General features: G+C 42.9%; 1 protein-coding gene across 1 annotated transcript in view; it reads right to left on the reverse strand.

Moving 5' to 3' along the window:
• LOC137645655 (long-chain fatty acid transport protein 4-like) overlaps window positions 1–13,259 on the reverse strand; it is a 129,108-nt gene that overhangs the window by 59,936 nt on the left and 55,913 nt on the right. The window lies entirely within an intron of this gene.

A 13,259-nucleotide genomic window follows, 5' to 3' on the forward strand; every position in this document is an offset into this window, starting at 1 on the left:
GGTAGGGGAGATCTTGGTAAGATACACCCAATACCATAGAGGGAAAAACGTCTGTTCGTTGGTCAAGGCCTCTCGAACCCATAAGTCGTTTGACATTACTTCTCCCCTGGGCTTGGGAGCATGTAAGAGGTCCCGGACTAGGTGAACGACAGGCACGAACAGACGAACCCTCGGACGCAACACTGTAACACTTTGCGCCTCGGACGCAACACTGTAACACTTTGCGCCTCGGACGCAACACTGTAACACTTTGCGCCTCGGACGCAACACTGTAACACTTTGCGCATATCACTTTATCACTTCGATTTTCTGTTTTGCACTTATTTCTACCTGAAACACGCAATTCTACCCTTCATTAAAAGTTAGTAATTGCGAAATCAGTCGTATAATGCAAGCTCATTAATACCAGCAAAAAACAGAAAACATATTTTAAGATAAAAAAATCAGTGGCTGGGAAAGAGACTAAACACTAGTTCATATAACTACGTTTTCAATCTCTCAACGCACATAGCCTGGGGACGAGAATAAAAACCTAAAAACGTTTTATCCTTCCTCCCCGTACAGCGACTAGGGACGCGAGTAACACGAGAACAACGTTACCCGCTTGAACGGAACGTTTTCTCTCCTCTCTCTCCCTCCGTCTCTATCTCTCTCTCTCTTTCTCTCTTGATTTCGCACCTAAGAGAAGAGCCCAATTATATTTCGTCAAAAAAACATGTTATTTGACTAAAGGAAAAAACTGAAAGGTTTTTCAAATAAAAAGTTCCTTTAAATTAGAATTTAAAACATTTAAGCTAAGAAAGAATGAACAAAACGTCAGAATCGATTTACTCTTACTGCAAAGTGAAACCGTGATACACTCTCTCTCTATCGTAACGATAGAGCGCATGTTGAACGTCCTGAACGTCAACAACTGAGTAGCATAAAAAAACTAAACGTTAGTTCATCTTTGAAAACAGTACGAAGACTATCAAAGAAATTCTTTCATAAAATATTACATTTAAAAAGTTTTAAATCCTTAGCTCTTTAAAAGCTAATTACGATATAAAGGGCTCAACGTTGATTAACTTCGGTTTCCAAGTTAGGACCGCCTACTCTCAGGAAAGGTCTATACAAACAAAACATTAAAATTTATTTTTATATGTTTATAACAAATGGAAAGTTAATCGAAGAGGCCTAATAAAGGCGGAGAGATATAAAATATATAGAGGAAAATCTATAACGTGATAAGATATTTACTAAAAGCCTAAACACACTTCCGTCTAAGGGAAGGGTCGGCCATTTAAAAGTGAAAGAAAGTCCATACTCTCTTTGTCACCATAATTAAATCTATCCAAAACGAGTTCAAGATTTAAGATGAGGATAAAACACCTGCATAGCGAAAGCTCAAAACTAGAATAAAGTACTTCACCAATTAGTTGTGAAAAAACTCCAGTTTAGCAACAGCGAGTAAGAGCGTCTTGTCGATAGCTCGACAGAGAGAAAATTGAGTTCTTTGTTTACATTGAGTACTGGGTATCTGGACGACAGATGGCGCTCTTAGGCACACCCGCAACCTGTGTAGCGATCGCTGGCGAATTTTACCTAAGAGTTTTCTGTCGAGCAACAGAGTTGCAGCTATTATAATCACCGGCTAAGTTAAATATTGAAAAATTAATGTTAATATTGATATTAATATTTTAATATTAATATCATTATTAATGATATTATAAATATTGATATTATTAATTCTAATATTAATAATATTAACACTATTAATGTTACTGATAATATTAATATTAGTAATATTTATATGAATATTATGAATATTATCAATATTATTATTATTATTAATAGTACTAATATTATTTTTGGGCTCAAGCCATGGCGTCCTGATGGAAGGATCCTTTTTGGTAGCTTCCTTGGGTAATCACTACTAGGATTTTCCCAGAGAATTAAACCACAGGTTATCACAGAATTCTAACTTCTGGAGCGAGTATCCTAAGGGTTTCCCCTTAAGACATCGTGTATCAACAGGAGACACGCATGTATTAACGTGCCACATAGCTATCTACACCCCATATAGAGTTAACGCTTCAATATGGCGGACAGAGAGCGGCTGGGAGCTGAGCCGCAGCCAATCTAGATGTGGCGATATCGGTACTCGCGATGTAAACAGACGGACGCCATTGCTTTTGATGACGTCACGTCCGTCCTCATTCCTTTTGCTAGTAGCTCGCTCGATTGGACGTATTTTTCCCTTTGTGCAACTTTATCTGCTTGCATCCTCGCCATGTCTCAACCTTCAGCTTCACCTTCTTCTGGAAAGTTGAGTACAAAGGTTTAAGTATTGTTTAAATAAGCTCTGATCGTAAAGTTAATCTTACTTTTCGAGATATTTGCATAATTGTGGCAGAGCTTTGCCAGACCGGTCAGCGCCATTTTATGACGCTGCTGTTGCTTGCATGCCTTATTTAGTTAGCCGCAACAGCCTTACCGGTATATAAATTACTAATCAGCGCTATTAGTTATTTAGTCTTCATAGCTAGGAACTTTTATCGTGTTTTTGACGCATTAGTTAGGGTCTTCGCTGACCCCATACCAGTAGGCTTTGATTAGCCCCTAGGCCAGTGAGCCTATACCAGTGTTAATGCATGATATTTCAGTGATCCTAGTGTTAGTTATGAAGATTTTGGCATTATTTTACAATACCATTGACAGTGATGCAAGTGTTTTTCGCCTTCAGGGACCATATAGGGGGTAGGTTATCTTGAGTGCCTTGCTAACCTAACCTTATGATAGGACCCCTATATGCTCTCTTCATCCCTAGCCCTAGGGCTTCCCTCTGGTAATCTTGTACCCTATTACATGTGATAGGACAAGACTCCTCAGAGTACTGTATCGCCTCCCCACCTAAGGGAATGACCCCTCCCTTAGTGTTGCGGGCCTTAAAGGTAGGATCACCTCCTTTAAGCTGAATCGGTCCTTGACCTTTTCCTTGCGATACGTCTTCTCCCTTCCTTGATTAGGGTCTAACAACCCTAATCCAGGTTAGGTTGGGAGGGCTGGTTTATGTACCTTGCTGAAATATACGCGTGCACCGTTTTTCAGTTGGTCCACCTACTATAGGTTAGGGTGAGCATCTCCCTTCCTAGGTGGCCGCTCTGGTGCATAACCCATCCTTTCTTATAAGAAGACCCTTTTCCCCCCCCAACCTATCTCTTGCCTAGCCTAACCTACCAGTAGGTTAGGCTTCATATGTCCCCTGTCCTACACTCCACCCTAGGCTGGAGTGCGGGACCCCGTGGTGCTCCCAGTGTTGTCCGCTCTGATACATAGACCCTCCATAGTGCTATGGAGTCAGTTATCATTTGGTCAACATGAAGAGTCTCCACCCCTTCTTTGGGTACACCCTGTCCTCTCTTGGACTGCCTTAGCCCCCGGCCTTTGCGGCCCCTGCTTAGGATGATAGATTCACCTCTATTATGGTGGTACCTTTTCCAGAGGTGTCTTGACTAGGCTAATACAGCCTTGCCATCCCACCTCCATCTTTGGTGCTTGTCCCTTGCCGCCTCTACCCCGGCATTACCGCCGCTACGGGTGACTTCCTTATCCTTGCCGCCTTCCCCCGAGTGCCGGGGGATCGCCGCCGGCCGCTGGCTTACCGCCGTGGCCTCTCCATTCCCTCATAGCCTCGGCACACTGCCGACCCCTCCCGGAGTGCCGGCACTAGCAGCCGGCCCCCGGCCCCGGCTATGCTCCTTTATCCTTACCCCTGTCACCCTCCGACTGCCTCCGGCTGCCGGAACCGCCGCTCCTTGCCGGCGGCCGCCACCCTGGCTTCTTTTGACCATAGAATGATCATTCTTGAATGCCAGAAACTCTGCTCGAGCGGCTTCCGGCGTGCCGGGGGTATGCCGGACCCGTCCGGAGGCGGCAAGATGCCTTGCACCCCTTCTCTCAGCTATCTTTACTAGCGATAGCTCCTCAAAACCGCACCTAGACGGCTTGTTAACGCAGACAAACTGGTACGGAATCGTACACTTTGTTCAGTTTTCACTCTGTCTTCTTGCGTGTTTCATCTTTCCAGCACGCTACGTGTAATTGGCACGTCTGGTTGCCGGAACCTTACTAGGATCTCATGATCCCCAGACTTTCTTGATAAGATTTCAAGCCTAGTCTATAATATGGTTATTCTAGATGGAATTCCCATTATCAAGACACCTTCCATGGAGGCCTACGGCCACCTGGGACTGTCCGATGCTACGGCAACCAGCCGGGCGGGTTACACGAGGCATGCGTCTGTCTCCTTTCACCCACCCTTCTGTGCATCACAATTAATTTATGTTAATATTAACTTGTTAATAATTAATTTTATATACGAGCCATATTATGACTCTACAATACTCATCGTCTCTTTCTTTTAAAGGAGGAGTACGTCACGTGTGACCACGACTTCTTCGCGGTCCGTCGGCCACACTTCTATGGACACACGGCGTGTAGGACACACGCCCCTTGTGCTCACAAGAGAGGGGATCTCAATTACTGGGGCCCCACCACCTGTTCGGTCTGCCAAGAATGCTTACAGAAAGCATTCTATGATTCTCCCTCAGCGGAGATTCGGGACACTGCTCGGGACAACCTACGCAAGTGGGTACGTGGCTTTCAAAAGAACGCCACTGGACCATACCTAGCCACAGAAGATATGAGGTCTTTGCTGTTCCCAAAGGCCTCACCAGACTCAGTGGTCCCAGTCGAACAGATCCCCGTAGTCCAGATTACAGTGGAACCTGATGTTATCATGGCTCAGTCCATGAATGATTGTCACCTGGATTCAGAACATGATGAACGCATGTCAGAGATCTCGGAGGACACCGAGAAAACCCTTATGGCCCAGGGTGAAGGGGAGGATGATGAAGAGGAGGACCGGGTAGTGTATACCGAGTCCGATAAGGAGGATGCCCCTCCCTCCATCCCCCCTTCTACTCCTACACCGACGGAAGTGTCTCTCCCGTCTACGTCCTCCACCACGACTCCTCTACCTATGGCACAGGATATGATTCGGCTCATTGAATCCGTGATGGAGCAGAAGCTCCAAGAAACTCACCAGATCATTCGGTCGATGGGAGATTCCAAGGAACCTCGCAAAATCTCCATCAAGGACCTCCCCGCATGCTCGAGCGACAATCCGTGGCGATTCGCCGAGCATATGGTCATCGCTGACGACAAGATCTTCGTCAGCGATAAGATCGGTTCCATACCCCTGGAAGAAGTGGAGTTCTTCCCCCGCTTTGAGGCGTATCCGGACTGTTACGTCCGTCTACGTTCAGAACCATCCTCAAAGGAAGAGACCGAACCGAAGGAGAAAATAGTGTTCGATCTCTCGAAGGCCCAGGCTATGCTTGCCAAAGCGCTTAAGAGCAGAGGCTTTACCTGCTCTGGACTTCCGGCTCTGAGCAAGAAGTACCCCACCTACGTTGCGCCCGATGAAGTGGTGATACCCTTCACGGAAAAGGCCTTCGCTGCCTGCCTTAAGGCTGTAGAAGAAGGGAAATCCTGCCCTGCATTGGAGGAATGCAGACCTTTCTCCGCAGTCACCCCGCCCGACACCAAACACTGGAAGGATGTGCAACACACCTTCGTGGTGGGCAAACTAGATCCTGACGTTGCTGGACGTCAGTTTAATGAGGACCTCCCCAAGCTAAACGATCACCTCCTTCGTAGGGAACAGGAAACGAAGGAGAGGCTGGCAGCATCTCTCACTCTCCAGGTCCAGATGGACGTAATGGCTGGTGACACCAGAGTCCCTGACCATTACATGGTCCTTGCCAAATCTCATATGGCAACCTTAGTCAAGGATCTGTACCACTTCATGCGAGCTCGTAGAGCCTGCAGAGAATTCGTGTTCTCCAGTGCCACTGTCAGACATGAACCCCGGAAACTGATTTCCTCCAACATCTGGGGCAAGTACCTCTTCCCGTCTGATCTAGTGAAAGAGATCACAGACAAGGCCGCATCTGAGAACAGGAACCTTCTCAACAAATGGGGCATGTCTAGGAAGAGAAAGCCCTCTCAGGATGACGGTCCTCAGCCTAAGAGGAAGCAGTCGAAGCATAGACCCCAGCAACGTCAGCACAGACGTCAGTTTCCGGCACCCGCTACTCCCCAAGTGGCCGCTCAGCCGCCACAGACCTTTCAGTTGGTCCCACAGCCGGTTTTGTCCTCATCACCGGCCTTCAACCCCGCCTTCGAGCAGCACTCCACTACCTTTCGTCCCAAGGGTAGAAGCTCAGGCAGGGGTTCCGGCAGAGATTCCTCTCGCCGGCCCTCCAGAGGCAGAGGAGGACAGGGAGCTAGCGGCCGAGGCAGCAAGTCCTCGGGACCCCAGAAGCAATGAAGTGCTTCCGGTGGGAGGAAGACTCCGCCAATTCCAGGATCGCTGGACCTTCGACTCCTGGGCACACAGCATCATCAAGAAGGGTCTGGGCTGGAGCTGGGCGCAACCACCCCCAACCTTCCAGCAATTCTTCCAACGTTCAGCCCCCCTCCTGGAAGAATATGTGCTAGACCTCTTGAACAAGAAGGTGATAAGAAGGGTGAAGTCCACAAGGTTCCAAGGGAGACTGTTTTGTGTCCCCAAGAAAGACTCCGACAAACTCAGAGTCATTCTGGACTTATCCCCCCTCAACGTATTCATATCGAACAACAAGTTCAAGATGCTGACTCTTCAACAGATCAGAACCCTCCTGCCTCGAGGGTCTTTCACGGTCTCGATAGACCTGGCGGACGCATACTGGCACATACCAATGAACCATTACGCTTCCTCCTACCTAGGATTCCGACTCCAACGGAAAAGCTATGCCTTCCGGGCCATGCCCTTCGGACTCAACGTGGCCCCTCGGATATTCACAAAGCTAGCGGACGCAGTAGTACAACAGCTCCGCATCCGAAACGTCCAGGTGATGGCCTACCTCGACGACTGGCTAGTGTGGGCGCCCTCGCCCGAGGATTGTATAGAATCCTGCAGAAAAGTTACCCAGTTTCTCGAACACCTGGGATTCCAGATAAACGCGAAAAAGTCTCGCCTATCTCCAGCTCAGAAGTTCCAATGGTTAGGCATCCACTGGAATCTTCAGTCACACCGCCTTTCCATTCCAGCAAAGAAAAGGAAGGAAATAGCAGGGTCTGTCAAGCGACTGTTAAAATCCAAACGGATCTCGAGACGCCAGCAGGAACAAGTTCTAGGCTCTCTACAGTTCGCCTCGATCACAAACCCAGTGCTTCGTGCACAGCTAAAGGATGCAGCGGGAGTCTGGAGACGTTCCGCATCCATCGCTCGAAGAGACCTCAAGAGACGGCTCCCAAGCAGACTTCGACTTCTTCTAAAGCCGTGGTCAGAAGCGAGGGCCCTAAAAAGGTCCCTTCCTCTCCAACACCCACCTCCATCTCTCAACATCCATACGGACGCTTCGTTGGAGGGTTGGGGAGGTCACTCCCACCAAAAAGAGGCTCAAGGCACTTGGTCTCCCCTATTCAAGACGTTTCACATCAACATCTTGGAGGCCATGGCGGTTCTTCTGACGCTGAAGAAACTCTCCCCGGCCCCGTCGATACACATTCGCCTGACCCTGGACAGCTCTGTGGTAGTGCGTTGTCTCAATCGCCAGGGCTCAGGATCGCCCAAGATAAATCAGGTGCTCCTGACAATCTTCCGTCTGGCAGAAAGGAAGAAATGGCACCTGTCTGCAGTTCACCTACAAGGATTCCGCAATGTGACAGCGGACGCTCTATCTCGGACAAACCCGATAGAGTCGGAATGGTCTCTAGACGCAAGATCATTCTCCTTCATCTCTCACCGAGTCCCAGAACTCCAGATCGACCTCTTCGCAACGAGCGACAACCATCAACTTCCTCGATATGTAGCCGCGTACGAGGACCCCAAAGCGGAAGCGGTGGACGCCATGACCTTGGATTGGAACAGATGGGCCAAGATTTACCTGTTCCCTCCCACCAATCTTCTGCTGAAAGTCCTCTCCAAATTGAGAACCTTCAAAGGGACAGCAGCTCTAGTGGCTCCCAAGTGGCCCCGCAGCAACTGGTACCCCTTGATCCTGGAGATGCAGCCAACGCTGATCCCCCTCCCGGACCCAGTTCTCTCCCAGCAAATACAGAAGTCGACTGTCTTCGCTTCATCATCGAAAATCAAGGACCTTCATCTCATGATTTTCTCACCCTAGCCGCTAAGAAAAGGTTTGGGATTTCGAAGAAGAGTCTAGACTTCCTCGAGGAATACAAGACCGAATCCACGAGAAGGCAATACGAATCGTCTTGGAGGAAATGGGTCTCCTTCGTCAAGGCAAAGAACCCCTCGAAAATCACCATAGATTTTTGCATGTCCTTCTTCATTCACCTTCATGGACAAGGCTTGGCAGCCAACACGATTTCTACTTGCAAATCGGCCTTGACTAGACCTTTGTCATACGCCTTCCAAATAGATCTGTCTAGCGACATCTTCAACAAACTACCGAAGGCCTGTGCCCGTTTACGACCGGCACCCCCTCCGAGACCAATCACTTGGTCTCTAGACAAAGTTCTCCACTTCGCCTCCAACTTGGACAATGATTCATGCCCTCTTAAGGACCTGACTCAGAAAGTTATATTTCTCTTCGCTCTAGCTTCGGGAGCCCGAGTCAGCGAAATAGTGGCACTATCTAGAGAAGAGGGACATATCGTTTTCAACGATTCAGGAGACCTCTCCCTCTTCCCTGATCCGACGTTTCTCGCAAAGAACGAATTACCTACCAAACGATGGGGCCCGTGGAGGATATGCCCCTTGAAGGAAGATGCCTCTCTATGTCCAGTAGAGAGCCTTAAGGTCTATCTTCATAGAACTTCAAACTTTGGTGGAGGCCAACTCTTCAAAGGAGAAACATCGGGCAGCGACCTGTCACTGAAACAATTGAGAGCAAAAATCACCTACTTCATTCGCAGAGCGGATCCAGACAGTACACCCGCTGGTCATGATCCTAGGAAAGTCACTTCGTCTCTGAATTTCTTTCAGAGTATGGATTTCGAAAGCCTCAAGAACTATACAGGCTGGAAATCCTCGCGTGTTTTCTTTAAACATTATGCGAAACAAGTGCACGAAGTGAAACATTTTGTGGTAGCCGCAGGTAGTGTTATGAAACCTGCTCTGAACTCTGCTTAGAACAGTGAGTTATTAGGGACTCTAACTCGTCGGGTGCCTATGTTGACCCTCAAGTGATACGTAGTGAAGCAGAAACCACCTTGTGTTTTCTTTAACTGTTCTCACCTCAGGTGAAATGTCATAGTAGATTACCACATGAGTGCTACATGCCACGTGCATGACGTGTGTTACATAAAGACTAACGTTCCGTAGAACGAGTGCCTACTAATACTTGATTCTTCCCTTTCAGACTCAAGAGCACGCCTTTATGACTATGTACATTTTTATCAATGTAAATGCTTTTACTATTTATTGCATGACATGTATTGATTTACCTGCAATTATCTAATAAAATGTCTATTTTATTACTTGTGCGTCTCCCTTGCTCCTTTCTTACTATGAAATATACTAATTGTCATAGTTTTATTACCCTTTATTCTTGGTTAAGGAAAATGCCAGGATTTACTCCGGGCATTTATTTATATAGAGCAAGTAAGTTTCCTTAGCGAATACTTACTCAATTATGAAGATGAGTCAACTCCATGCACGAAGTGTACAACCACCACTTCTTCAAGTTTGTTTCGACGCGAATACCAAATCGCTCTGACTTATCTTATGGATCTCATTGTTCCTTCAGCCTATATGAATAGCCTTCCCATGACCACTTTGATCTCAGCATAGCCCGTGGGGACTTCCATGCCAGGGGGGCAGGAAGGCAACTGCCTCACGGTAGCTCTAGTATAGACCACTATGCTTTCGGCTCAATGTTTTAGCACTCACTTATAAAGGGGAAAAAGTCTACCACGATACACTAATTCTCTGGTACTCTTCCATCAGGACGCCATGGCTTGAGCCCAAAAAACGGATTTTGAGCGAAGCGAAAAATCTATTTTTGGGCGAGATAGCCATGGCGTCCTGATGGACCCGCCCTGTCTGTTATCAGGTCCCGCCCTGCGCCGCTGTATCATGGTGATGAGCGAGCTCCAGACTTTCGGATGAGGACGGACGTGACGTCATCAAAAGCAATGGCGTCCGTCTGTTTACATCGCGAGTACCGATATCGCCACATCTAGATTGGCTGCGGCTCAGCTCCCAGCCGCTCTCTGTCCGCCATATTGAAGCGTTAACTCTATATGGGGTGTAGATAGCTATGTGGCACGTTAATACATGCGTGTCCCCTGTTGATACACGATGTCTTAAGGGGAAACCCTTAAGATACTCGCTCCAGAAGTTAGAATTCTGTGATAACCTGTGGTTTAATTCTCTGGGAAAATCCTAGTAGTGATTACCCAAGGAAGCTACCAAAAAGGATCCTTCCATCAGGACGCCATGGCTATCTCACCCAAAAATAGATTTTTCGCTTCGCTCAAAATCCGTTTATTAATATTAATAATATTAATATTAATATTGATAATAATAAATTTAATCTTAATATTAATATCAATAATATCAATCTCAATAATATTAATATCATTATTAATATTATTAATAATAATATTAACATAATATTAATATCATTAATAATAATAATAATAATAATAATAATAATAATAATAATAATAATAATAATAATAATGATATTATTATTAATATTAATGCTATTAATATTATTATCAATAATATTGATAATATTAACATTGATAATATTTACATTAATAATATTAATATTATTACAATTGATATCATTAATATTAGTACTGTATTATTAATTTTGATACAATTAATAATAATTCAATTAAAAATAATATTAATAATAATAAAAATAATAATATTAACAATATTTAGATTATTATTATTATCACTATTTATAATAATAATATTAATTTTAATATCGTTATTATCATTAACATTATTAATAATTATCTTTGTCATCATTTCTATTATTATCATTATTATATTTATTTTTATTCTTATTCTTATGATTATGATGATCATGATCATGATTTTTATTATTATTATTATTATTATTATTATTATTATTATTATTATTATTATTATCTTTAACATTGCTTTTTATTACCCTTTTCATTATTATTATTATTATTATTATTATTATCATAATTATTATTAGCCAGGCTCCAACCCTGGGTGGAAAAGTAGAATGCTACAAGTCCAAGGGCTTCAACATAAAGGAAAGTAATCCAGAAAGGAAAGAGATTAATTAAAGTAGCAGCAAATAAGCTATATACCTGTAAGGAATAAAAAATATAAAATATTTCAAGATCAATAACAATGTTAAAATACATTAGTCATATATAAACTATAAAACATAACTTATGCTAACCTGTTCAGCTAAAATAATTTAAAAAACATTTAAAGCTCGGAAGTTCCACTGATTAATCATTACTATCATCATCATAATAATAATAATGATAATAACAGGTAACTAATATGGTGGAAAGACAAAAATATTTAATTTATTCCTGTTTTGACATTCAGTTTCGACAGCACTAATATTAATTTTTGTGTATTCTCAATGTAAACGCAATTGGCTGTGCCATTCCCGGTCGTCATCTTGTAAATTTTGTCCTTTTTACATCTCTCTTGAGCATTCTGTTGGGAATGAAGATGTCTTTATCTAATGACAATGTACTACTGAAATTTGAGAAAACAGGGAACCTAAATGATGATCTCCTTTCTGGTGACATCATGTTCAACTAGATGGACACTCAGTAGAGCACAGACCTCCACCATGGCAGCTTATTTCCCGAGTTTATCCTTGACCTTTGACCTTAATATGTATTAATTGGCATGGATTTTTATCCACTCAAATATGAACCAAGTTTGAAGTCTGTGAAAACGATGTCCAAACTTATGGCTGATTACTTGAATTGGACATTTTGCTTGACCATGACCTTAACCTTTCAAAGATTAATAATTTCCAACTTTTTAATAACATTTAATACCTGCATGTTTCATTACTCTATGTCACAAAGACTTTGGTAAGGCAGCTGCTTAGTAAATAAACCTGAAATATTATGATTATGTCCTTATGATCCATAATGGTGAAGGAAATTACCACTAATATGCCATACTTATACTGTACATACTAAAGTCTATTCAATCAATCTAAAAAAATCTTTGAAGCCCGTTCTCTCATAACATGAAATTTTTGAAGAAAAATTACTACTCCCCTGTACTTTATAATATTGACCAATTTTTGCCATTCAATAATGAAAAGATTAGGAATTTTATAGCCTACAACATGTGCATTTGCTTCGAAAAAAAAAATCCAAATGAAAAATAGTAGCTTTTAAAAGGGACTTCTATATATTAAGAAAATTGTGGATATAAAAAATGAAAAAGCTAAGACAATATCCAATGTACATATAAAATTCTCTTTAAAATGAAAAAAAAAAAAAATGTCAAGAAATAACAACATGGTAGGAGCTCGAAGTAACCCAAAAATGATAGTTTAATGGGGTCGAGTCACGCCCATTTTAAAAAATTTCTTTTTCTCTTTTCAAGTTTTTATTGTGCAACAATGAACACAACTAAACCAGGAATTCCCTTATAAAATTTAAATTTCATCAATACTGTTCCGTGGTAACGTTAGTTATAGTTTCACTTTCAAGCCAACATTATATAATAGCCCAATAGATGGTGGTACTGTAAACCCACTACTGCCATATGGATACATCATAGTTCTGGTTTTAAGTTATGATTATAAAATAATTTATGGGAAGTAATGTGGTAACTAACATGTATCTATGAGATTTTGTGTGTTTAGATGAAAATTTTCATGTATAATTCTAATTTCTATATTCTTAGTATGCTCTTCATATATGACCAATTATATTTTTTGGAACTTTCTGAGATTTCTAAATATTTCTCAAGTTCATTTTTAAAGTTATAAAAGTTAGTGGTATATAAGGTGAAGGCTACCAGTGAATGTTTCTGATAAACCTACCCAGTAAATTTGATATATAAAATGTAAGAGCACTGTATACCCTGAAAAACAATAAAGTTTTATCAAAAGAATATGGGGACTACAGAATTATTATTTCGGTTAGTTTTATAGATTTCTCATGAAAGTGTTTCCATACGTAACCTAACTCAATTACCTTCATGCATAAGCATATATTCTAGGTAT

This window comes from Palaemon carinicauda, chromosome 8, assembly GCF_036898095.1.
Source record: "Palaemon carinicauda isolate YSFRI2023 chromosome 8, ASM3689809v2, whole genome shotgun sequence".
Classification (NCBI taxonomy): Eukaryota; Metazoa; Arthropoda; class Malacostraca; order Decapoda; family Palaemonidae; genus Palaemon; species Palaemon carinicauda.